Genomic DNA, 26,153 nt, shown 5'->3' on the forward strand with positions numbered 1-26,153 from the left:
AAAATGGAATTTTTGAGAAAGCAATCAATACACAATGATCAAGAGAGGGTATGGGGCAGTCACCGGCACTTTGGAAGACCAACGCTGGCTGGATTGGAGGGGTGGCAAATAATGAGGGCGGGCAGAGATGGACTCAGCCAGGTGACATCCTGGGGCTGTAGCTGAAAAGGGAACCAGAATGAACCCTTGTCTAGAAGTCATTATATATGCCAGGTGCGGTGGCTCACCCACGTAATCCTAGCAATTTGGGAGGCCGAGGATGGAGGATTGCTTGAGCCCAGGAGTTGGAGACCAGCCTGGGCAACATGGCAAAACCCCATCTCTACAAAAAAATACAAAGATCAGCCGGGTGTGGTGGCACATGCCTGTAATTCCAGGTACTCAGTAGGCTGAGGTGGGAGGATAGCTTGAGCCAAGAAGGTTGAGGCTGCAGTGAGCTGTGATTGTGCAACTGCCACTCCAGCATAGGTGACAGAGCAAGATCTTGCATGGGGTGGTGGGCTGGGGGGGTCTTTATACTGACCTCCGGATGTTGACACCCTCAGTCCAATCTTGAGGCAAAAAAATTGGAAGAATTCTAAAGGATGTGACTATGCTGTATGATGAAACAGAAGCATTGCTGCCTTCCAGGATGTGTGTGGTGGGAGTTGGGGGGAGGAGGGGAGCCCAGCACAAAGTACCTAGTTGAATGCCCTGTCTGCTTTCTCTGTCTCATTATGCTAAAGCTAGGGCTACCCTTGAACACAGAGGTCCGAACCAGCTTTTTAATGGACTCTTTCCTAAATATAAACAGACAATCAAGAATCATCAGACATTTGAGGAAAGCCTAAAACATGAGAGAGACCCAGATTAAAAAAAAAAAAAAAACCCAGAAATAGAGATAATTTGACAAGGTTTTCAAAATCCGGGCATGCCCATGCAAGTGAACATCAACTTTAATGAGCATCTCAGCAGAAAAGTAGGTTAAGAACGAACTGCTCTTCTAATGTTTGTTCTAACCCTCTAAGGTTTCTGTCTTCCACACATTGGATAAGCATTCTGTAAACCATGCTTAAGGAGTGCTAGAATTTCACTAATACAATCAAGAAATATAAAAGAAATAGAATGTTGCCAATGCTAAAACTGTAAGATAAAGTATTATATATAAAGAAAGAAGGAGGATTACGTACAAAGTCATAGAAAAACAGGAGTCAAATAAGTTAACTTGGCAATATTAATTTAGAATATCCAGAGGACCTTGAATCTATAGGACATCAGAATTTAAACAAAAGAGCATTATCATCAAAACAAGGACATTTTATCAAGATTCTTCACATCTTCAGCAAAATATACCAACACTATGAACTATTTCCGCTCAGATTCTAGCTCTTCAGTGCAATGATCTGAGAAATTTGTCCACACAACTAATTGAAAAAGAGGAACAAGTTTTCAGACAGCGAATGTGCCTACTGGGACGCCCCCATAGTCTGGCATTCTATATTCTATATGAGACAATTTCATGTTTGATTAACATATTATCAATTTCCTAGGGTCTGATTAACTTTTATGCAAGGTTAAGATCAAATTCTGGACCCAAATGCTTGATGAATTCATAAAAATAATGCTATTCTGGATTGTCTTGGCTGGGCAGCCAGGTAGTTCCTTGCTTGGCAACAACCCTCTGTATTTAGTGTGCATTTCTCTATCATAGTGAGTCTCAATATTGGCTGCACATTAGAACTATCTGGGGAGTTGCTAAAAAATGCTTATGTTCAGATCAACTCCAGATATGCAGACCAATTTATCTGTCGTGAAAACGGGGCATTGGTGTGTTTGAAGTTGACCCGAAAGTAAGCAAGAAAAGAGAACCATTGCTCTGAGGTAAATTAATGTGGGTCAGTAGTTTAAATTAATATTGGGCTGCTGACAGGTCATTATGAATTGCATCATCCATTTTGAATATTAATATTATATTACCAATGGTCATTTAGGCTCCATGATCACACAATTTCAACAAAGGGAAATTATGGAGAGAAACATTATTACTTAAAAGATAAAAGAATTTTTTGATACCTGGAACTTCTCAAGAATAAATTGGATTGTAAACTCCCCAATTTTGGAAGGTTCTGACACTGGATAAAATTCAACTCCATATTTTTTATATGACTGGGTGTGGTGGCTCACGCCTGTAATCCCAGTACTTTAGGAGGCTGAGGCAGGTGGATCACTTGAGGTCAGGAGTTCGAGACCAGCCTGGCCACTATGGTGAACTCTTGTCTCTACTAAAAGTACAAAAGTCAGCCAGGTGTGGTGATGTGTGCCTGTAGTCCCAGCTACCCGGGAGGCTGAGGCAGGAGAATAGCTTGAACCCAGGAAGCAGAGGTTGCAGTGAGCCGAGATTGTGCCATTGCACTCCAGCCTGGGTGTCACAGCCAGACTCCGTCTCAAAAAAAAAAAAAAAAAATTGTGAGCTACTGTATGCAAGGAGATGAAAAAATAAGTAAGACATAGTCTGTGTTTTCAGAGAGTCTTTAAGGGGTTTCTTTTTATTCTAAGCGTGTATAATTTGCATATAAGTTATGTTATTTTTTCAGACTAATAATAAAATTCTGAACTAAGCATTAGTATTTTCTGCCTTTTCTTGGATTTGACTTTTATTTGAAAATTTATTTTATTATTTGGTACTTTATATATCTCTTGCTGGCTGCAGAACCTTCAGAAACTTAACCACTTTCAACTTTAGTTTCCTCATCTTTGAGATAGAATTCATGTCTTAGTCTGTTCAGGTAACTATGACAAAATACTATCATCTGAGTAGCTCATAAACAGTAGAAATTCATTTCTCAGGGTTCTGGAGGTTGTGAAGTCCGAGATCAAGGTGCTGGCTAATTTGGTTTCTGGTGAGGGCCTGCTTTCTGGTTCATAGACAGCGCCTCCTTGTTGTGTCCTCACATCGTGGAAGGGCCATGGCAACTCTCTCGGGCCTCTTTTATAAGGACATGAATCCCATTTATGAGAGCTCTGCCCTCATGATCTAGTAACTTCCCAAAGGTCTCACCCCTTAATACCATCACACTGGTAATTAGGTTTTCAACATGTGAATTTTAGGGAGACACGAACATTCAGGCCATAGCAATTCGTAATAGTAGAAGTGCTTACTCTCAAATGATTAAATGACCTTATGCACATAATGTTCTTAGCACAGAGCCTAGCTAAAGGCAAGCACTTAATAAATGTTTGCTATTATCTATTGACTCTCAAAACAATATATTTGATACATAATTTATGACGTCTTTTCTTTCTGGTAGTATTATAGTTTAAAGAAACTGAGCTATTTCTAGGAATTCCTCTAACTCCACTGACAAGAATTCTATTAATAGTATATAAAGTAAATATATCTTTGCATATCTTAAAGGAGATATGAAAAGTAAGAAACACCTTACATATGGAATCATGCTCACTGTTAATCTAGTTACATGTGCCGCCAAGACAGATATCCAATAATACATTTTTATAATCAGCTGTCTGATTTTCTTATTCATGTTTATGCTCTTCACTCTCTTAGAGCAGCTGTATAACTCAGTGATTAAAATTATCTTATTATGGACTAGCATAGTGAATACAAAATGCATGTATGAAAATAACAAGATCTTGTATTAGGAAATGATTACAACATAGATCAGCAACAGCAATTTTGTACTCACTTGTCTTGATGAAACCCATTTTTGTTTTATAAATCATTAGATATTTTCAAACTCTGCAAAATAATGTAAATTGATGTTTTCCTTCCCAAAGTGCTAGTTAAAGTAAAATTTTGGTGACAATTATAATTGTAAATTGATCACAAGCTTTGAAATACCAAATGCAAATAAAGCAGCTCAAAGCACAGGACATCTGGAGCAGCCCAGCAATGCAACTTCTAGTTTTATTTCTGCAGTGCAAAATGTTCTAGTTGGGTAAACAGATTAACCTTTTTGGATGCGATTCGCACATTTGATTCAAATCCATGGGGAAAAGCACCTTTCAGTACTTGAGAATTCTAAATGCAATTGTGTCTCAAAAACTCTACACCAAGAGAGAAAAGGAACCAAAAAGAAACTTGGTCACTTTAAAAGCTGTCACAGTCACTACAAAGTGCAATATAATCCCATCGCTTGGGGCAGCACTAGCTTTGGAAGTGGAAGACCCAGTTTTAAGTTTTGTTCTGTATTTATTTACTTTTGTGGTATCTTGGGATAGTCATCACATTTCTCTGAGTCTGTTTCCTCCTTTGTAAAATGGAGAGTTGCTATGATGATTTGCTGATGGATGGACATGAAGCCATTGGTAAACTGAAAAAATATTTAAAATTATTAAATATGATAAGGTGTTGAGGCAATAATGATAGAGGCACAGAAGGAAAACACAGGTGACACAGGAAAACACAAGTGACAAGGGAGATAAAGAGAGACTCAATCTGTGTAACAGTCAGGCAGCATCAATGGCAGAGGGTCCTGCAGAGTTAGATATGTTCTCACTGCCTAGCCTGTAATTGTCATCTGTACCTTTGTAAAGCAGCTGGCTCATTGTAGACAATCAGTAAATCTTTCCTTATCTTCTTTCGGCTACTGACCCATGACTTAAATTTTATATTTGTGCTCATGTGGTTACTTAACTAATTAATTCAATGGTCATTTACCAATGTTCCTAGTCACACTGGTAGAGACGTGACCTCAATTCTGTCCTCATTATAGTCTGGGGTGAGGCAGACATTCAATCAATAATTTCTCCAAATATATAAATTATAAATTGTAATAAATGATCTAAATGAAAAGTACAAAAGCAAGCAATACAAGAACATTAAATTTGGAAGAGTTAGAAAAAAATTTTACCTTTTTATTAGTACTTTTATTTTTCAGGGATGTCTTCCTGTTCTCCAAAAATTAATGTAAGGTCATAAGCCTGACTCAGTTAGTTACAGTTTTTTTATAATCCTCCCAGCACCTCGGGAGATTCTTTGCCTATAACAAGTACTCAATGTATATAAATTAATCAACTTTTTATATACATTGCTCTTTGGTCATTTTGTTCATCTTCATCCTTGAACAAAATGCAAAGGTTCTAAAATGTCAGAGCTCCAGATTCATTTAGATTCATAAATTGTGGGTTTCCAATATAAAACATTTAGTCTTGCCAAAGAACCTGGTACCATTTAGTTGCTTCATTATTAAGAAACAATGATTATAGTGAACCCTGGCATTGTTTATTTTTGGTAAGAAACCATAACCAGACAAGACAAAAATACCTAATCTAAATAAGTATGACTCCTAATCAACTACGAATCAGGCCAAAATAGATGGATCTTATAGAACGTATCACTGATAGATCCATGGCCAGTGAGAAAGCTGAAATCAAGTTGAGGACAGTGCCTTTCTTCTCAAATGTTTACCAACGGATGAATGGATTAAACAAAATGTGGCATATACATGCAATGAAATATATTATTTGGCCTTAAAAAACAATAAAATTCTAATGCATGCTACAACATAGATGAAGCTTGAAGATACTATGCTAAGGGAAATAAGCCAAACACAAAAGGACAATATTCTATGACACTCTATATTGAGTGTCTAGAATAGCCAAGTGTGTAGAGACAAAACGTAGAATGGTGGTTGCCAGGAACTTAAGGCAGCTGGAAATGTGGAATTATTGTTTAATGGGTAAAGAGTTTCAGTTTGGAAAAATGAAAATATTCTGGAGATGGATGGTCATGATGGGTGCCCAACAGTGTAAATGTACTTAATGTCACCAAACTCTTTAAAAATGTTTAAAGCAATAAATTTTGTTATATATATTTTACACAATAAGAAAATATGTCAGTTCTTTTGCAGCACACAAAATAACTGTTAGAAAATTATTTTAAAGTGTATATCATATAAGTTTTTTCTTAAATCTTGGGGTTCAGGTCTTTTCATGTGGGGTAAGAATTTGGTGTGCCTTAAATCTGTGATTAAAATAGCACCATTTCATGATTTACTTATAAATAATTTGATAATCTTGCTAAAAGTGTTTTGTTTTATCAGATAGTTTAATCCTCATGATAATCTGTTTTTCCATATTTGCTTCCAGGGCGTTACAAAGTAAGCTTCAGCTCTGCCCAAATTGGTCAGATTAGTCAGGTCCTGACTTATCCAATTCTGCTTTTCCAAAGCTTTTCTACAAGCTCCCAGCCAATTCCTAATAAGATAGGCCAGACAGCAGTAGTTGCAGAAGGCAGTGGTGATAGCAGTCGTAGTCATCACCCTCATCATAGTTGCAGTTGTAGTAGAAATAACTGATATTTACATTGAGTGCTTACTACATACTAGGAGTTGTTTTAATCGCATTATATATATTCTCGTTTATTTCCTTGACAACCATATGAGGTAGTACTATTTTTATCTCGCAAGCCTCAGAGAAGTTAAATAACATTCCCAAGTTTACCCAGCTGTTATTGTGGAAGCAAGACAAAAACACAGATGGTTAAACTTCAGAATCTATGCTTTTATAGCTAATAAGCATTGCTACCTCCTTTAGTAATATCCACCATGTATTTGGTATTTACTATGTGCCAGGACCTGTGCTCTATGCTTTTCACACGTTATTTCCACAACAACACTGACCAGTTGGTTTAGTAGCAGACAAGACTTGTGGAATCGGTTCATTCATTGCCCTTTTTCACTTTCTTCAAGGATGGACACCTGCAACTAGGTATATATATTGGAACTCTCCCAATCTAGTGAAAGCTGCCTAAATTAGAGGTAGTGAAGAGCTCTCAGTCCCTCCAAATACTTCCATCTCACACTTCCACACTTAGAAATGTCACAGAAGTTACCATTTTGACTGTAACCATTGGTTATTATTCCCTCAAACGCTCATCAATTTCCGCTCTTTATTGAAAACCTAGGTTTAAGCAATAATTTTAAAATCAGGTTCCTCTTTACCAGCATTGTTCTGCATTTATGAAAGCTTCAAGCTTTTTGCCACAGTAATCAGGTTTATATGGTACCCTGACTCCACTGCAGTGTTGGAAATTTATATTAAGGCTAGCATTTTGATTTAAAAGTTTTGACAATGAATTACATGATCTTTCTCAACTAGAAAGTCAGAAAAATCTCTATTTTAAGAGTACTGCACAGAAATGAACTGAGTCACCTATGGGTCATTTTAAGAAGAGTTCCACTAATTCAACGTCTGATAGCCTAACAAAAATACCTACTGCAAAAAAATTACTAATGAGAGGAAAAGGGTGAGGGTTGAAAAATAACCTATTGAGCACAATGTTCACTATTTGGGTGATGGGTACATTAGAAGTCCAATCACTACCAATACTCAATATATCCATGTAACAAACATATACATGTATCCCCTAAATCTAAAATAAAATAATATTTAAAAGGTAATGTATTAAATTATGAATACATTTAAAAACTTGAAAAGGAGACCCAGAATAGGGCTATGAGCTAGAAAAATCAAAAGATTAGAACTTAGTATTATCTAATGCTGTCATATATGAAATTAACAAATGCTCTAATAATTTTTAAACTAATACTATGCAGTTAATTCATATCTATAATGTGCTTAAAACTTCTTGGAACAATTTTTTTTAATTGTTTTCCAAAGCATGAAAAATTATACATAAATGTGTCATCAATTGGGCAAACCTTACTGCTCCTTCATTCTCCCATCCTCATCTCTCCAGCTTTCAAAAATCTGAAAAATAAAATTACTTCTATATGAAAAAATTCTTGACAATATTAATATGAACTTTTTAACCTCATCTACAGATCTATTGTTTTGCTCAAAGAATTATCTCATCATCACCAACTACATTTGTATTCTTACTTATAATTTGGTAAAGAAACTCCAAAGAAGCAAAGAAAATTTTAAGAAGTTTCTCAAAACATCTGTTGGTCTATTTTAGATATGTCTGTACCATGGCATTATACAACAGGGTTTCACAGGCTCTACATCCTAGTTACAATGCATTAATTACCTTATTGATTAGCAAGGGATATTCAAATAACTTGTTTCAGTTAATGAAGACTTTATCTCTCCATCCACCATCAATACTACAGTGAAGACATTGAGTAGAAAATGCATATAATGGAATGAGGGCAATGGTGTGGGAACAGACTTTCTATATGACCAAGAGTTTTATCTGCTTTCAGTCAAAAACAGAAATTAAGAAATTTAATTTCATTGGAAAATGATATCAAATCATTTGTTTGATTTGATGAGTCAGTTGAATCAAAATAACTTAAAACAGCTTTGTAAGCAGAAACTGAATATTTTGGATGCTATAATTAAAAATCAATACTAACAGATATATAGAGATACCATAATGTCATTAATAAAAGATACTGAAATGAACGTGCCTTTCCCTGATGATTAGTGAGTGACATTGAACATTTTTCACGAACCTGTTGGCCATTCGTATGTCTTTTCAAGTCCTTTGCCCATTTAAAAAATTGGATTGTTTCCTGGCTATTGAGTTGTTTCAGTTCCTTATGTATTTTGGATATTATCCCTTATTAGATGTGTGGTTTGCAAATATTTTCTCCCATTCCATAGGTTGTCTCTTCACTCTGTTGATTGTTTCCTTTGCTGTGCAGAAGCTTTTTAGTGTGATGCAATCGCATTTGTCTAATTTTGCATTTGTTTCCTGTGCTTTTTGGGTCATATCCAGAAAATCTTTGCCCATTATCAAGAAGCTTTTCCCCTATGTTTTCTTCTAGTAGTTTCACAGTCTCAGGTCTTATGTTTTAGTTTTTAATCCAAGTGGATGAAACTAAAAAAAAGAAATCAAACTCAAAGAAGCAGAAAGTATAATGATGGCTACCAGGGACTGGGGTGGGCAGGTGACAGGAATTGGGAAGACCTTGGTGAAAGGCTTACAAAATTTCAGTTAAACAGGAGGTATAACTTCAGGAGATCTATTGCACAGCCTGATGACTCTTTAATAACAATGTATTGAGTATTTGAAAATTGCTAAGAGAGTAGACTTTAAATATTCTCACTACAAAGAAATAAGTATGTGAGGTAATGGATACATATATCAAAACATCATGCTGTGTACCATAAATATGTATAATTTTTATCAATTTAATTATTTAAAAAAATAAATGTGTATCTTTTTTAAAAAATCCAAATTAAATATCTTAACTCTAATTTCATCACAATGTTTTGAGATTTGTTGTTGCTGTTGTTTTATATTGACATATACTTGACATCAATAAGGCTACAAATAGCTTTTATTGTCTTGAGTTGAGGCTTACACAACTCAGATTGATCATATTCACCTGGTGGCTTAGAATAGTTTTGGATTTTACAGTATCCAATTTATCTTCAGAAAGACTTACTTTATCTACCTCATGAAAGGTTTAGAATCATGAAAGTTCCTAAGGGGAAAAACACTAGAAAATAATTTGGTGTTTTGCCTTGAAGTGAATATATCTGCATAACAATATGTTATTTCTGCAGCAAGAATGCTAAGAAATAAAAAGTATTTTTGGTCATCCAGGTGGACTTACCATGAAAGTCTCATGGGAAGGCAGGTTTTTTTGTTTGTTTGTTTTGTTTTGCTGTTTCCTAAATTATGTGAACAGCTGAAAACCTTTTTTAAGTGAAGAAATCAAAACAATTTTTAAGCTCAGAATACATGATAATTTTTAATAAATACAGGAAAATGGGTTGACATCAACAACCCAAGTTCATTAATGTGCTTTTCTCAATTCAGGTGTGCACTGAAAATAATGAATGAAAGATCAGAAATTATAACAAACTGTCTCTCAGACCACAGTGCAATCAGACTAGAATTCAGGATTAAGAAACTCACTCAAAACCGCTCAACTACATGGAAACTGAACAAACTGCTCCTGAATGACTACTGGGTACATAACAAAATGAAGGCAGAAATAAAGATGTTCTCTGAAACCAACGAGAACAAAGACACAACATACCAGAATCTCTGGGACACATTCAAAGCAGTGTGTAGAGGGAAATTTATAGCACTAAATGCCCACAAGAGAAAGCAGGAAAGATCCAAAATTGACACCCTAACATCACAATTAAAAGAACTAGAAAAGCAAGAGCAAACACATTCAAAGCTAGCAGAAGGCAAGAAATAACTAAAATCAGAGCAGAACTGAAGGAAATAGAGACACAAAAAACCCTTCAAAAAATAAATGAATCCCGGAGCTGGTTTTTTGAAAGGATCAACAAAATTGATAGACCACTAGCAAGACTAATAAAGAATAAAAGAGAGAAGAATCAAATAGATGCAATAAAAATGATAAAGGGGATATCACCACCGATCCCACAGAAATACAAACTACCATCAGAGAATACTACAAACACCTCTACGTAAATAAACTAGAAAATCTAGAAGAAATGGATAAATTTCTCAACACATACGCCCTCCCAAGACTAAACCAGGAAGAAGTTGAATCCCTGAATAGACCAATAACAGGTTCTGAAATTGTGGCAATAATCAATAGCTTACCAACCAAAAAGAGTCCAGGACCAGATGGATTCACAGCCAAATTCTACCAGAGGTACAAGGTGGAACTGGTACGATTCCTTCTGAAACTATTCCAATCAATAGAAAAAGAGGGAATCCTCCCTAACTCATTTTATGAGGCCAGCATCATCCTGATACCAAAGACTGGCAGAGACACAACTAAAAAAGAGAATTTTAGACCAATATCCTTGATGAACATTGATGCAAAAATCCTCAATAAAATACTGGCAAACCAAATCCAGCAGCACATCAAAAAGCTTATCCACCATGATCAAGTGGGCTTCATCCCTGGGATGCAAGGCTGGTTCAATATATGCAAATCAATAAATGTAATCCAGCATATAAACAGAATCAAAGACAGAAACCACGATTATCTCAATAGATGCAGAAAAGGCCTTTGACAAAATTCAACAATGCTTCATGCTAAAAACTCTCAATAAATTAGGTATCGATGGGATGTATCTCAAAATAATAAGAGCTATCTATGACAAACCCACAGCCAATATCATACTGAATGGGCAAAAACTGGAAGCATTCCCTTTGAAAACTGGCACAAGACAGGGATGCCCTCTCTCACCACTCCTATTCAACATAGTGTTGGAAGTTCTGGCCAGGGCAATTAGGCAGGAGTAGGAAATAAAGGGTATTCAATTAGGAAAAGAGGAAGTCAAATTGTCCCTGTTTGCAGATGACATGATTGTATATCTAGAAAACCCCATTGTCTCAGCCCAAAATCTCCTTAAGCTGATAAGCAACTTCAGCAAAGTCTCAGGATACAAAATCAATGTACAAAAATCACAAGCATTCTTATACACCAATAACAGACAAACAGAGAGCCAAATCATGAGTGAACTCCCATTCACAATTGCTTCAACGAGAATAAAATACCTAGGAATCCAACTTACAAGGGACGTGAAGGACTTCTTCAAGGAGAACTACAAATCACTGCTCAAGGAAATAAAAGAGGATACCAACAAATGGAACAACATTCCATGCTCATGGGTAGGAAGAATCAGTATCATGAAAACGGCCATACTGCCCAAGGTAATTTATAGATTCAATGCCATCCCCATCAAGCTACCAATGACTTTCTCCACAGAATTGGAAAAAACTACTTTAAAGTTCATATGGAACCAAAAAAGAGCCCGCATTGCCAAGTCAATCCTAAGCCAAAAGAACAAACCTGGAGGCATCACTCTACCTGACTTCAAACTATACTACAAGGCTACAGTAACCAAAATAGCATGGTACTGGTACCAAAACAGAGATATAGACCAATGGAACAGAACAGAGCCCTCAGAAATAACGCCGCATATCTACAACTATCTGATCTTTGACAAACATGACAAAAACAAGAAATGGGGAAAGGATTCCCTATTTAATAAATGGTGCTGGGAAAACTGGCTAGCCATATGTAGAAAGCTGAAACTGGATCCCTTCCTTATATCTTAGACAAAAATTAATTCAAGATGGATTAAAGACTTAAACGTTAGACCTAAAACCATAAAAATCCTAGAAGAAAACCAGGCATTACCATTCAGGACATAGGCATGGGCAAGGACTTCATGTCTAAAACACCAAAAGCAATGGCAACAAAAGCCAAAATTGACAAATGGGATCTAATTAAACTAAAGAGCGTCTGCACAGCAAAAGAAACTACCATCAGAGTGAACAGGCAACCTACAAAATGGGAGAAAATTTTCGCAACCTATTCATCTGACAAAGGGCTAATATCCAGAATCTACAATGAACTCAAACAAATTTACAAGAAAAAAACAACCCCATCAAAAAGTGGGTGAAGGACATGAACAGACACTTCTCAAAAGAAGACATTTATGCAGCCAAAAAACACATGAAAAAATGCTCACCATCACTGGCTATCAGAGAAATGCAAATCAAAACCACAATGAGATACCATCTCACACCAGTTAGAATGGCGATCATTAAAAAGTCAGGAAACAACAGGTGCTGGAGAGGATGTGGAGAAATAGGAACACTTTTACACTGTTGGTGGGACTGTAAACTAGTTGAACCATTGTGGAAGTCAGTGTGGCGATTCCTCAGGGATCTAGAACTAGAAATACCATTTGACCCAGCCGTCTCATTACTGGGTATATACCCAAAGGATTATAAATCATGCTGCTATAAAGACACATGCACACGTATGTTTATTGCGGCACTATTCACAATAGCAAAGACTTGGAACCAACCCAAATGTCCAACAATGATAGACTGGATTAAGAAAATGTGGCACATATACACCATGGAATACTATGCAGCCATAAAAAAGGTTGAGTTCATGTCCTTTGTAGGGACATGGATGAAATTGGAAATCATCATTCTCAGTAAACTATCGCAAGAACAAAAAACCAAACACCATATATTCTCACTCATAGGTGGGAATTGAACAACGAGAACGCATGAACACAGGAAGGGGAACATCACACTCTGGGGACTGTTGTGGGGTGGGGGGAGGGAGGAGGGATAGCTTTAGGAGATATACCTAATGCTAAATGACCAGTTAATGGGTGCAGCACACCAGCATGGCAGATGTATACATATGTAACTAACCTGCACATTGTGCACATGTATCCTAAAACTTAAAGTATAATAATAATAAAATAAAATAAAGAAATAATAAAAAAATAATGCCTCTCGATCTTAATTTCATTTGTAGGTAGTTGGTATGTTTTTGTGCAATACAGTGGGCAATGATTTCCCATTTCCTAGAAAGTAATGGAGCATATGATTTAGTATAAAAAGATTTTTGTAATGAAAAGTGAATTTCACTCAGAGACCACATGGAAGCCCAACAAGTTCCAACAGATTGCACAGGGGGAAATCTCTAGAGCAAATTTTTGTGTATAATGATTGTCACACCAACTGAATGCTATGGAAATACCTTATTTATCTATTTGTATTTATTTGCTTTCTTTTTTACCTGTGAGTTTTATACCATACTAAACCAATAAGTTTAAAAGGATTGCCATGATGTTCACTAGAAAAGCCAAGGCTGCTTCTAGAGCTTTATCATGCTAAATTATTGTCTAAACCATATCACTATTAATATGTATGGGAGAATATTCAATTTCACTAAAAGAGAAACTCTAAGACCATTTTCAATGGCACATATGCTGGCCTCATATCAAAAGTTTAAGACATATAATAGGAAGCAGGATAAGAAAAATAAATCTGAAGAAAGGAAAAGGACAAATATTGTAAAGTTCCAACTCTTTGGAGAAATACATTCAGCATCAGTTTTATTGCAGGTCCTTGAACTTCCTGAAGATACAGAGAGGGATGAAGCAATGTAAATAAATTTGCGTGAGGCAGGATTTCTCTTACCCCACAATGCTCAACAATAGCAACAACTCATTTCAACCTTTCGGTGAAGACTCATGGTGATTCTTTAGCAAAAGATGCCAATTCTAAATAAAATCAACAATTTAAAAACACATTTACAAAGCATTCCTACAACTCAGTTCTCCTAGGGAGAAAAAGTAATTCTACTTCAGTGCTAATAATGAGCTTTAATTGATCAGTTTTATAAAAAAATACTATTTTCATAAAGAACCATAGGATCCTTCCTTTTATATAATTAATTTCCTTAGAAGTAGACTGTGGTTTATTCTCTGGTATACATACCTGTAATGGGAAAATAATACTATTGTAACAATATTTAAGGCACAATAACTAAACTATTTGAAACCTTGGCATATTAGTAATTTGAATAGTAGGTTTCTGCTTTCTAGAACTGCCTGTTATTAATTTCCTGTCGTTGATAAAGTCCTGTACTGACTCAAGAAAGTGAGTCTCAGTCTTTTCAACTGGAAATTGAAGAAGTAGATCTAAAGGATCTTGCAGATCCCTTATATTTGTGTTTTTTTCTAATACAAAAGATATTTGTTTTCTGTATTAAATAAATATGAAAGTCTAATATAGAAAAAGAGATATATTTTGTACGCATTTTAGCAGGAGGTATCTGTTAGGATTTTAGAATAGCCCTGGGGATTTTTCTCATAAGTCCAAAATGTAAGATTAAAAGGCCTTAATGGCAACTTTTCAAAACATCAACATCTCTAAACGCAACAATACTGTTCACTTCACCAGCTATACTTACAGCAAAATGAATTTCAATATTTCCCATGTGCTGCTAGAATAATAAATTCTGATTTACAGAATTCAGTCTGTCTGGTACTAGTTACATTTTCATCACATTTCAAAATAAAGAATATTTAGGTATACACATCCATTCTCCCCGAAAACACGATGATGAAATTCCATATTTAAAGGAGAATATTTGTATGATGCAGAAATCTTCTTCTTAAAAACAAAAACCCAAAAAACTCTAAAAGATCTTAGATTATAGAGATATAGAACAATGGAATGGAATAGAGGCCTCAGAAATAGTACCACACATCTACAACCATCTGGTCTTTGGCAAACGTGACAAAAACAAGAAATGGGGAAAGGATTCCCTATTTAATAAATGGTGCTGGGAAAACTGGCTTGCCATATGTAGAAAACTGAAACTGGATCCCTTTCTTACACCTTATACAAAAATTAATTCAAGATGGATTAAAGACTTAAATGTTAGACCTAAAAGCATAAAAACTCTAGAAGAAAACTTAGGCATTACCATTCAGGACATAGGCATGGGCAAGGACTTCATGACTAAAACACCAAAAACAATGGCAACAAAAGCCAAAATTGACAAATGGGATCTAATTAAACTAAAGAGCTTCTGCACAGCAAAAGAAACTACCATCAGAGTGAACAGGCAACCTACAGAATGGGAGAAAATTTTTGCAATCTACTCATCTGACAAAGGGCTAATATCCAGAATCTACAAAGAACTCAAACAAATTTACAAGAAAAAAACAAACCACCCCATCAAAAAGTGGGCAAAGGATATGAACAGACACTTCTCAAAAGAAGACATTTATGCAGCCAACAGACACATGAAAAAATGCTCATCATCACTGGCCATCAGAGAAATGCAAATCAAAACTACAGTGAGATACCATCTCACACCAGTTAGAATGGCGATCATTAAAAAGTCAGGAAACAACAGGTGCTGGAGAGGATGTAGAGAGATAGGAATGCTTTTACACAGTTTGTGGGACTGTAAACTAGTTCAACCATTGTGGAAGACAGTGTGGCGATTCCTCAAGGATCTAGAACTAGAAATACCATTTCAGCCAGCCATCCCGTTACTGGGCATATACCCAAAGGATTATAAATCATGCTGCTATAAAGACACATGCACATGTATGTTTATTGTGGCACTATTCACAATAGCAAAGACTTGAAACCAACCCAAATGTCCAACAATGATAGACTGGATTAAGAAAATGTGGCACATATACACCATGGAATACTATGCAGCCATAAAAAAGGTTGAGTTTATGTCCTTTCTAGGAAGATGGATGAAGCTGGAAACCGTCATTCTCAGCAAACTATCGCAGGGACAAAAAAATCAAACACCGCATGTTCTCACTCATAGGTGGAAATTGAACAATGACAACACTTGGACACTGGAAGGGGAACATCACACACTGGGGCCTGTTGTGGGGTGGGGGGAGGATGGAGGGATAGCATTAGGAGATATGCCTAATGTAAATGACGAGTTAATGGGTGCAACACACCAACATGGCACATGTATACATATGCAACAAACCTGCACGTTGTGCACATGTACCCTAGAACTTAAAGTATAATAAAAAATAAAAATAAAAAAATTACTGGGTTCTATTCAAATTAACTATTAAAATACAAAGATAAAAACTCAAAAGCTTACAGTTTAGCATAGCCACAGATAATTAATAGTAAAGGCATTAGGCATCTTTATTCAGCAATAATGTTGCTTTGGGGATGTGCAGTTAACCTCCACACATAGAATACTCTCCTCACAACAACAGTGAAGCTGGAAAGTATTTTTCATGAGTTCAAACACAGCTGGCTACCAGTGGAAATTCTGGCAAGCTACAGACAATTCAGGCTAAACTTAAACATATCTATGATTAGATTAATCATAGAGGATTCACTTTTTAAATTCATTTATTGATTGATTAAGTGAATATTTATTAAGCATTTACATGTACTAGTCATTGTTCTAAGACTCATGGATACTGTTTGAACACATCAGCCCAAATCCCTATCCTCACAGAGCTTACTTTGAAATTAAGGTTAGAAGTGAAAGAAAAATTTGAACACAGGCTGGACACAGTGGCTCACATCTGTAATCCCAGCACTTTAGGAGGCCAAGGCGGGCTGATCACCTGAGGTCAGGAGCTCGAGACCAGCCTGGCCAACATGAGGAAACCCCATCTCTACTAAAAATACAAAAACTAGTCAGCGTGGTGGTGCGCACCTGTAGTCACAGTTACTTGGGAGGCTGAGGAAGGAGAATTGCTTGAACTCAGGAGGGGGAGACTGCAGTGAGCCGAGATCCCACCACAGAACTTCAGCCTGGGCAACAGAGCAAGACTCTGTCTCAAATGTACATATATATGTGTCTGTATATATACATATACACACAAACAGAGTAAGAGAATAAAATATAAACAGTTAATTGTATTTTAGGAAAAATGGCCAGGGAAGACTTCTTTGATGAAGTGATGTTAAAGGAAGGGCTTGAATTAAGTAAGAAACATGAGAGATTATCTGAGTATGGTGTCTTGCAGGAAGCGGCAGCATTTCAAGCAGAGAAAGCAATCTGTTCTGACTGAATCAATACAAAATCAAATTCATAAGTGATTGCTCCATGACAAGACCACATCTCTGTCAGTTTATTTTTTGGCGCCCACCTCAACATTTTATATATTGTAGGTGTCAATATGTGCTTGGGACTGAGATAAATGGACTTGTAATCCATTTCTTGCATATGTTCACTAGCTTAGTCTATTAGCAATTACTTCCGTTTTATCAGAGTTTACTGAATATCAACTATGTGTTTAGGATTGCCAAAATAGAAAAACAATTTTATTCACTCATTGTTTTAAAATGTAATTCTTCCATTAAAAATCAAAATGACATAAAGAAAAAGGAATTAGAACAATGAAGTTGAAATAAGAGTCAAAACTACCAAAAACACATTAAGTGGCATCCACTAATGTATTACTTCAATACATGCATGCATATGTTCACTGAAGCACTATTCACAATAGCAAATACATGGAATCAACCCAAATACCCATCAATGATAGGTTGGATAAAGAAAATGTGGTACATATACACCATGGAATACTATGCAGCCATACAAAAGAATGAGATCATGTCCTTTGTAGGAACATGGATGGAGCTGGAAGCCATTATCCTCAGCAAACTAACACAGGAACAGAAAATCAAGCACCGCATGTTCTCACTTATAAGTTGGAGCTGAACCATGAGAACCCATGGACACAGGGGCGGGGGAACAACATACACTGGGGCCATACATAGGTGATGAGTTGATAGGTGCAGCAAACCACCATAGCACACGTTTACCTATGTAACAAACCTGCACATGCTGCACATGTATCCCAGAACTTAAAATGAAATGAAATTGTTTAAAAAAATTTTCAAGGTTTTCACCAAGCCAGGAACAAAGGATCTGAGAATTACATTTAGTAGTAGGAAGTGATGGAGATGTGTTATGGTAATTCAATTCTCACTGTATCTATATTTGTGTGTGCATGTGTTACCAGAAGGTGTGATGTTTTTGTATGGCCTTAGTGAAAGCTAAAAGCACAATAATGAAATATAGCTGAGCAAAGCCATTTATGGGAGAGTTAAAGAAAAGTACTCCAATTAAGTTGCTTTTTAATGCTCTAATTTGATTTAGAAATGAAACCTTACAAATTTAGCAACAGGTACGCTCATTATAGTCTTTAGACTTTCTTTCTTGAATGTTAAAGTGTTAATATTTCTAACTGGGTTTTACTTGGAACCTAGGGAGCAAAAATTTAAAACTAACCTCTTGAAGACCCATGCAGAGTGCTCATATTTTGAACTGTCAATGGAAAGGAAAAACTCAGGCTGCATATGTAACCTTTGCAGGCTTCAAAGATGATATTTTATTTCAAAGTTAAAATATCTAGCCTTATGCTTCCAGCCATGATGGAATAATGAAATAGAAAATCTATGAAATGATGGATCATGATTCCTGAGAAAAGGTAAAGAAGCAGGGTGAGTTCAATGAACGTCCAGTGTACAGCCTGAAAGCAGTTGCTAGGCTGCAGTGCAGAGATGGGGAACCCAGACAGAGACTGGCATTTGTTCTGAGTTAAGGTAGAGATCAGAGTTTATGGAAGGCCAAATGGCTAGAATTGCAAGAACAAGTACCAGAGATGAAGGAGCTGCACTGAGATAGAGCTCTGAGAATCTGCTGAGGCATCCCTTTGAGTCTGGCTGAAGACTGATATGCAATTGTGTGAGAGAAAACTACCCAATGCTGAAGAAAGAACCTGACTCTGAACAACTGTCAGAGCTTACATAGAGTTAGTCTTAATTCATGTTTCTACCAAGCAGTGTGTTTACATGGAGCATCCGCAAGAATCATTATATAGTTATCACCATAGTAGTAACCCTAGACTAATTGGTGCTCTGGGCCAATTCTAATGAAGGTTAAAAGTAAGCTTCAGAAGGATCAAACTGATTCAAAAAGTATCCCAATGGTGCCAGAACAAAATCTATCACCACTTTAAAAAATACAAAAAAAAAAAACCCAGCAGCAAACAATGTATTATCTAAAAAGTCCAATAATTAATAAAAAGATAGAAAAACGAGGACAATAAACAATAGAGAAATAAACAAATTAAAAGACTAAAAATAACAGATATAATAGAATTTGTATACAAGGATCTTTTTAAAAAAGTACTACAAATGTTTCATTTGTTCAAGAAGATAGAGAGAAAGAGTAATATAAAATAATGGAAGAAAAAAGTATAGGCTATAACCAAGAGCCAACTGGAAATTTAGAGAAGAAAATCTGCAATGAAAAATTACAATGCATTGTATTGCCATGATATTAAACACTGCAGAAAAAAAGTAAATTTGAAGATGTAAAAATAGAAACTATCATATCCAGTGTTTATAAATAACTTCACCCTTTCAACTCAATTAGAAGACAAATAACATTTAAAAATGGGCAACAGATTTGATTGACACATTTCACCAAGGAAGAAATATGAATGGCAGGCAAATAAACACATACAAATATCTTCGACATCATTAGTTATAAAGGAAAACATAAATGAAAACCATCACAATGTGATACCAAAGACATCCACTTGAATGGCTAAAATTTAATAAGACTGACAATACAAAGCTGTTGAAAATGTGGAACAACTTAAACTCCCATACATTACTAGTGGAGATGTAAAGTATTATAACCACTTTGGAAAACAGTTTGGCAGTTTCTTCTAAAGTTGAATGTATACTTATTATGCCATCCAGTAATCCCCTTCTGATATATTTATCCAGTAGAAATGAAAACCTATGTCCATACAAAACTTGTACTCACATGTTCATGCCAGCTTCATTAAGAATCAAAAACTGGAAACAACCCAAATGTCCATTAGCTGAGAAGTACATAAACAAATTATGGAATATCCATGATAAATACCACTCAACAATAAAGGAACAAACAGCTGATTCATAAAAACATGGATGACTCTCAGAAGCATTATGCTGACCAGATATGAAAAACCACACACTATTTGATGTTCTAAAAAAGGCAAAACTATAGTGACAGAGGGAATAACAGTGATCACCAAGAGTTCAGGTGCAGGAAGGAGATTGTTTAGAAAGTGGCAAGGAATAAGTTTTTAGAAGTGGTCACAATGTTCTATGAAAACATTGCCCAATAGAAATATAGTGCCAGTCACATATGTAATTTGAATATTTTACTAGCTATATTTAAAAGTAAAAAAGTAAGATTAATTTAAATATACTTACTTGATATATAAAAATATGGTCAATATATAATCAACATAAATTATTAATGAGATACTTAAATTTTATACTAAGCCTTTGAAATGCAGTATATATATATATAATTTTTTTTTTTACTTATACCGCATTTAATTAGGACTAGCCCCATTTCAAGTGATCAGTAGCCACAAGTGGCAGCCATTTTGGACAAAGTAGTCTATGTCATAATTGTGGTGGTTGTTATGCAACTGTATGCATTTGTCGAAACTCATAGAATTGTACATTTAAAGTTGATACTGTTTATTGCATGTAAATGATCTCTCAACAAAGCAGTTTCAGTGAAAAAACCCAAGAACAGAAAGTTAAAAACTGCATGTTCTCACTCATATGAGGAAGCTAAAAATGTTGATCTTATAGAAGTGAAAAATAGAACAGAGGATACTAGAGGCTAGGAAGGGTAAGGAAAAGGGTATATGCACAGATTTTTTAAAGGATACAAAATTATAGCTAGATAGGGGAAATAAGTCAAAGTGTTCTATAGCACTGTAGGATGACTATAGTCAACAATAATATACAGTTTCAAATAGCTAGAAGGAGAATATTGGATGTTCCTAACACAAAGCAATGATAAGTTAGGAGGATAATGGATATACTGATTATCCTGATCTCATCAATACACATTATATGTATTGAAATATCATTATGTAGCCCATAAACATTTACAATAGCATGTATTGATTAAAAGTATAAAATAAAATATTTAAAAATTTAAGAAGCAGTTAAAGTAGTTGATTTGTGGGTTAACATAAAAGACCTTTTCTCCCACACTTGAAGGTGAAGCTCGAGGATACAGAAGAAACACAAAAACAATCAAACAAGAAACAAATCCCTGTGAGATGATTGTTATGATCTAATTGGGAAAGCAAGAGTGATACATATGATATTACATAGCAATCCATGACATCATATATCATAGAGAACTAGCATGGTTCACACTAGGAGTTCAGCAAATTGGCTATGGCTATTAATATCACAGATTCTGAGTTGGAATAACAACAGACATACAGAGAAATTGGCAGGTTATTTTTCTGTGAATCTTGTCACTACTTAGTACTTTTTTAGTTCAAGGCAAGAAATATAATAATCAGGGAACCTGATTTGTATCCCAGGTATTCCACTATTAGCTATGTGACACAGTTCCTTTGACCTTAGTTTCCTCTCCAGAATTACAGTAATTGCGCCATATGTCAATTGCCTCATACATACTCAATGCTATGTTAGACACAATACATCATTTATTTCTCTCTACAATGTAATTTGGCAGGTATGACTACCCAAATTTTATAGATAAGCAAACTGAGACTTAAATAAGTTATTTGCTCAAGATTGCAAGCTATAATAGCAAGTATATAATTGAATTTTAAAAAAGACTCTTCTAGTTCAAAAAGTCCATGTACACTCTACTGAATAATATTACCTCTCAAAGTGGAGTTTAAACTAGATGTTCACCAAGATGAATGATGCTTGTAGCACAGAATAGTAATTAAGAACTCAAATTCTAAGGGCATACAGGTCAAGGCTGAAATTCCACCTTTGCTTTCCAAAGGTGTGATCTTGGAAATTTTACTTAACCAGTCAGTCTCAGTTTCTTCCAACTGTCTAGTATGCAATGGTTAAATGCAAAGACTTTAGAGTCAGACTGCACGGGTTCATTGCTTAATAGTTGTATTACCTTGGGAAAATTACTTAACCCCTATATTCCTCAGTTTCCCCCATTTAAAAACAGAGGCATAATATTTATGTCTGCAAAGGTTATGAGGACAAAATATGCTAATATGAGTCAAGCATTTAGAATGCCAGCTGGCCCTATAAATGTTAGCTACTATTATGGTGCTTTAGATGAATTCAGATATCACTTTAAGTTCTAATGTTCCATGATTCTGGAATTAATAAAATACTGTGCAAACAACAGAGAACCATCTTTACTATGAAATTAACCCAGTTTGTGTCTTTGCCTTAAACAATTCTAAAGTGATTCTCAAAGTTCGTAAGCCAAGAGAGTGGCTTTTAGTTTTTAAAGGACTAAATCAGCTTTGCACAGTAGCGATATCATAGCCAATGAGGTTTATCTGAGGCGCAGTCATTGCTAATTGAAAACTTTAAAGGACTAAATCTTAATGCAGAAAAGAAGTTGATTTTAACACAATTGTTCATATTAAATGAGGCTAGATTTGGATTTATATAGTTTTAGCTGCATAGCTCCTTGACTAAATGGTAGATCTTTGAGTCTCTTCTGTTATACAAGGATTGTAAACTCAGTTTATTAGCTTGAAAAATCATTAATCACTAAGTTTTCAGAAAATCTGAAGCGCAGTCATTTCTCCAACCTACCAAGCATGCTGTATGTCTCAGTATTTGAGATTTCTCCTCACTCTGCCTTGAATTGTCTTCCTCCATTTATCACTCCTTAGCTTCTTTCTGGTCTCTAGTCAGATTTCACTGCCTCAGGGAGGCCTTACTTGATCACTTTTTAATGCTCTCATCCATTTCTCTTCATATTATTTCTTGCTGCCTGACTATGATTTATAATTTATTAGATTATGTGTTTTTGTCTATTTCCCATGATATCAAGGACTTTGTTCAGTGGAATATCCACAACACCTAAAACTGTGCCTGGCATATAGGAGAAGTTCAATAAAAAATTGATTGAATGAATGAAAGAACATCAAGGGCCCAAATGATTTCTGGGTCCCTTCTACTTTTCCACATTTGCCTTAATGATATGAGCGGCATAAGTTGTGTTATGCTTTTTTTCCCCTCATCTCAATGCAGAATTGAATACATCAAATACCAAATGCATCACTTTCAAAATGATTGCTAAGCATGTGATTTTAAAGATAACTTAATAAAGTTTCTTGGATAAATAAATACATAAATAAGTGGTTCTATTTAAATAAAGTTAAAGAAGGCATTTGCTTCAACTAAGTTAGGCTTAGTATAGCTTATTGGTTAGAAGCCTCAGGAAAGCAAGATTGGGATAAATATCTTCCTCTCTCATTGGCTGTGGTCAGCTATGACATACGGTCCATATTGATATCAAGACTCTGACCCAAGTTACTGCACAGAAGAGTGGAAATATAATGTATTACACTGAAAAAAAAGCACAATTTTAGAACTCAAGAAAGTCCTAGATTTTAATCCCAGCCTCACTGGTATCATGTCATCCAGGGTATGCTTTTTACACTTTCTATTTCTCAGTTTCTTAATATAAAAAGGGAGAAAGCAATACCCACCTCATCATGTGGTTTTTAGAATTAAATGAAATAATGTATATACAAATACGTAATAAAATCATCTTAAATAAGTGCTATTTTCTCCACCCCACCCCATTATCATGCTTTTTGCCTGCTCTGAGCCTTAGGCCTTCAATCTTCCTGCCTGGATAATTGACACTGCTGCTGGACTTCAGCTTCTCCTTGGTTTGACCCCTAGTCCACGAGCACAGTCTGTCCGAATGCCCTATTCATGCCACAAACCCTGTCCTACTGGGGCTCAACTATTTCAGTAACTTCAGAATTAAACTTTCACCCTCAGATCAAAGTCTTAGGTGATTTTTAAAATACATTTAATACTACAAAGGTTAAATTGTAACTATGAACCACATTTCCGAACTTTTTCTAGATTGTTTCTGCTAAATGCTCAACATGGCCTATAGGAATCCTTTTGAAACCCTCTGAAATCTCCTCTTATTCTAGGTTCATTCCCACTAACAGAAATGAGAACTCCAGGTCTCTCTGCTTCTTTGGGCTCCTCTAAAGTCTTTGCACATGCTTATCCTTTTGTCTCTGCTGTTCCCCACCCACACCCAACTTTCTCCCAGTTATGCTTACCTAGGCCTTCATCTCTCAGCTTAAATGCTACTTCCTTTGAGAAGCTATCCCTGGACACTCTACCCCCAGATCAGAAGAGGTTTCTTTGTTAAACTCATGGCTTAATCTATCTTGTGTTTACAGTATCTTGTCTTTACAGTATTTGTACTTTTGTTTGTATTATCATTTAGCTAATTTATAATTCCTAAACATTTTGAATTTTCAAGCTTCTTGAGGCTGTAATCATATTTAATTTTGTTCTCAGTTGTACTCTGAGCACTTGGCACAGAACCTGGTACCTAATAGGTCCATAATAAATATTTAATTAATAAATGAATAGTATGCAGAGGAATATATATGGTAAGTCCTCACGGATAGATTCTTGAAAAGTGTGACTTTAAGGGAAACAAGGTACTGTATATACTGTATGCTGTAAGAACTGAACTCTTGCTTGTATCAATTAAACTATGGTAAAATTAGTTCTACTATCCAGTATGTCAGTTCACTTAAAGTCACAGTTTCCAAGAACCTACCAACAACAAGTGAGGACTTACTGTACTCTAACTCAAAAATTTCTGATGTATTAATTATGTTTTTCTCCTTTTCTAAGTGTGCATTACTTTAATCTGGGGATCCTCATATTAAATTCTGATTTCCACTGGAAAAACCAAAGGAGTTGTTGAGCCCTGGTCATTCATTAATCCAATATTTTATATTTATCACAAGCCGCCTTGTATGATAGGCACTGAAAATGCAAGGATGAATAGCCGATGTTGCACAAATTTTACTCTTAATTGTGTAAATTTATATTTCTTCTTTGGTTGACATATTATGGATATTAGATATATCACCAAAGATTACAGTTACCCAGTATAATTTGTCTTTGTGAATATAGAAGGAAAAAACAATTAAGTACATAAAAGTAGCTAATGTTGGTCATGCTGGCACGGAAAATTTACTTCTCAGTATACATTAATAGTTATTTAATGGCCTCCACCAATAACCCTTGATACTGCCATACAAACCTCATAATATACTTTATTAGTAAAAAACAGGCAGTATTATTGGTTCCTACTCTTGAGCAACTACAACTCTGCTATTTTAATAAATGACCTCTCATGTAATTTTTTTAACTGTCTAATTTTCATCTGCTGGATATGACTAAGTATGTGGCAGTCAATTAGAAGAGATGGAAAAAGGATCCTGATTTCAGAAATCAAATTAAGATCAGGCATATAACAAAAACAATGAAAGAAATCAAATAACCATGTGATTTTACTTTGCAATTGCTACATAATTATTTATTAGTGTCATTAACATTCACGAAGATAAATTTCTCCATTTTAAACAGAGACACTCAGTGAGCAGTAACTTGATTTTTTTGGGAATTTCATTCTTTAGGAGGGCTTTCTTCTGTGTTTTTGTGAAGTTGCCCATAAGAGTTATGTCATTACATATAACCAAGGAAACCACAGGAAACTTGGTTGCTAGGAAACCCCTGAATTGTCTTGATGAAGATCACCGCAGTAGGCTTGGCTTGAATAGAACAGATGCTAGGAAAATAAAATTACGAAGTTACGGTCACTTTTTTTTAAACCTAGGATGTCTCGTTAATTGGCAGTTAAATCTTTTCACCTAAAGAAACTAGAAAAACTGTTTGTCATGTCTGAAAGGCCATCACATAGGTGGAACAGGGGCCACAACAGGGTGCTGTCAAGGGCACTGTGATAGTGTGTGAGACTCCACTCCAATGAACACATTTTTTCTTTTCCCAATTAATTTGGCTACCTAGGGAAAGGGGTGTGGTGACAGCTACTGTCATCTCAACTGAAGGATAGATTTTAAAGAAA

The 26,153-nt window shown here is 35.5% G+C and overlaps 1 protein-coding gene, 1 long non-coding RNA gene and 1 pseudogene across 8 annotated transcripts in view; 1 reads left to right on the top strand and 2 right to left on the bottom strand.

Annotated features, from left to right (window-relative positions):
- The window catches only part of PDE4B (phosphodiesterase 4B), a 681,554-nt gene that overhangs the window by 256,300 nt on the left and 399,101 nt on the right, over nt 1-26,153 (bottom strand). The gene's annotated exons all lie outside the window — the stretch shown is intronic.
- Nucleotides 7,586-26,153, bottom strand: part of LOC107966997 (uncharacterized) — a 43,110-nt gene continuing 24,542 nt past the window's right edge. Inside the window, exon 2 of the long non-coding RNA XR_001707100.2 lies at nt 7,586-7,710. This is a non-coding gene — a long non-coding RNA (uncharacterized LOC107966997). The remainder of the gene's footprint in view (nt 7,711-26,153) is intronic.
- Nucleotides 22,524-22,645, top strand: LOC112206939 (U4 spliceosomal RNA; annotated as a pseudogene).

This window comes from Pan troglodytes, chromosome 1, assembly GCF_028858775.2.
Source record: "Pan troglodytes isolate AG18354 chromosome 1, NHGRI_mPanTro3-v2.0_pri, whole genome shotgun sequence".
NCBI classification, from domain to species: domain Eukaryota; kingdom Metazoa; phylum Chordata; class Mammalia; order Primates; family Hominidae; genus Pan; species Pan troglodytes.